The sequence below is a fragment of the Euwallacea similis genome, unplaced genomic scaffold, assembly GCF_039881205.1.
Source record: "Euwallacea similis isolate ESF13 unplaced genomic scaffold, ESF131.1 scaffold_98, whole genome shotgun sequence".
Classification (NCBI taxonomy): Eukaryota; Metazoa; Arthropoda; class Insecta; order Coleoptera; family Curculionidae; genus Euwallacea; species Euwallacea similis.
The window spans coordinates 1,407-3,803 of NW_027098723.1; positions in this window are offsets into that span (position 1 = coordinate 1,407).

The following is a 2,397-nucleotide window of genomic DNA, read 5'->3' on the forward strand; positions in this document are numbered from 1 at the left end:
CATATCTGTCTATTTTGGCTTGAAATTGCACCAAATTGATGAAAACGTGCCAAAATGACTAAAACAGGCAGAAACGAGCGAAATCGGTCAGAAACGATCGTTTCATCCAGGAATTTGCTCAAATCGACCGATTTGGCTTATTTCGGCCATATCTGTCTATTTTGGATTCAAATTGCACCATATTGATGAAAACGTGCCAAAATGACTAAAACAGGAAGAAACGAGCGAAATCGGTCAGAAACGATCGTTTCATCCAGGAATTTGCTCAAATCGACCGATTTGGCTTATTTCGGCCAAATCTGTCTATTTTGGATGGAAACAGAACCAAATGGATGAAAACGTGCCAAAATGACTAAAACAGGCAGAAACGAGCGAAATCGGTCAGAAACGATCGTTTCATCTCTGAATTTGCTCAAATCGACCGATTTGGCTTATTTCGGCCAAATCTGTCTATTTTGGATGGAAACAGAACCAAATGGATGAAAACGTGCCAAAATGACTAAAACAGGCAGAAACGAGCGAAATCGGTCAGAAACGATCGTTTCATCCAGGAATTTGCTCAAATCGACCGATTTGGCTTATTTCGGCCAAATCTGTCTATTTTGGATGGAAACAGAACCAAATGGATGAAAACGTGCCAAAATGACTAAAACAGGCAGAAACGAGCGAAATCGGTCAGAAACGATCGTTTCATCTCTGAATTTGCTCAAATCGACCGATTTGGCTTATTTCGGCAAAATCTGTCTATTTTGGATTCAAATTGCACCAAATTGATGAAAACGTGCCAAAATGACTAAAACAGGCAGAAACGAGCGAAATCGGTCAGAAACGATCGTTTCACCAAGGAATTTGCTCAAATCGGCCGATTTGGCTTATTTCGGCCATATCTGTCTATTTTGGCTTGAAATTGCACCAAATTGATGAAAACGTGCCAAAATGACTAAAACAGGCAGAAACGAGCGAAATCGGTCAGAAACGATCGTTTCATCTCTGAATTTGCTCAAATCGACCGATTTGGCTTATTTCGGCCAAATCTGTCTATTTTGGATTCAAATTGCACCAAATTGATGAAAACGTGCCAAAATGACTAAAACAGGCAGAAACGAGCGAAATCGGTCAGAAACGATCGTTTCATCCAGGAATTTGCTCAAATCGACCGATTTGGCTTATTTCGGCCATATCTGTCTATTTTGGCTTGAAATTGCACCAAATTGATGAAAACGTGCCAAAATGACTAAAACAGGCAGAAACGAGCGAAATCGGTCAGAAACGATCGTTTCATCCAGGAATTTGCTCAAATCGACCGATTTGGCTTATTTCGGCCAAATCTGTCTATTTTGGATTCAAATTGCACCATATTGATGAAAACGTGCCAAAATGACTAAAACAGGCAGAAACGAGCGAAATCGGTCAGAAACGATCGTTTCATCCAGGAATTTGCTCAAATCGACCGATTTGGCTTATTTCGGCCAAATCTGTCTATTTTGGATGGAAACAGAACCAAATGGATGAAAACGTGCCAAAATGACTAAAACAGGCAGAAACGAGCGAAATCGGTCAGAAACGATCGTTTCATCTCTGAATTTGCTCAAATCGACCGATTTGGCTTATTTCGGCCAAATCTGTCTATTTTGGATTCAAATTGCACCAAATTGATGAAAACGTGCCAAAATGACTAAAACAGGCAGAAACGAGCGAAATCGGTCAGAAACCATCGTTTCATCCAGGAATTTGCTCAAATCGACCGATTTGGCTTATTTCGGCCAAATCTGTCTATTTTGGATTCAAATTGCACCAAATTGATGAAAACGTGCCAAAATGACTAAAACAGGCAGAAACGAGCGAAATCGGTCAGAAACCATCGTTTCATCCAGGAATTTGCTCAAATCGACCGATTTGGCTTATTTCGGCCAAATCTGTCTATTTTGGATTCAAATTGCACCAAATTGATGAAAACGTGCCAAAATGACTAAAACAGGCAGAAACGAGCGAAATCGGTCAGAAACGATCGTTTCACCAAGGAATTTGCTCAAATCGGCCGATTTGGCTTATTTCGGCCATATCTGTCTATTTTGGCTTGAAATTGCACCAAATTGATGAAAACGTGCCAAAATGACTAAAACAGGCAGAAACGAGCGAAATCGGTCAGAAACGATCGTTTCATCCAGGAATTTGCTCAAATCGACCGATTTGGCTTATTTCGGCCAAATCTGTCTATTTTGGATGGAAACAGAACCAAATGGATGAAAACGTGCCAAAATGACTAAAACAGGCAGAAACGAGCGAAATCGGTCAGAAACGATCGTTTCATCTCTGAATTTGCTCAAATCGACCGATTTGGCTTATTTCGGCCAAATCTGTCTATTTTGGATTCAAATTGCACCAAATTGATGAAAA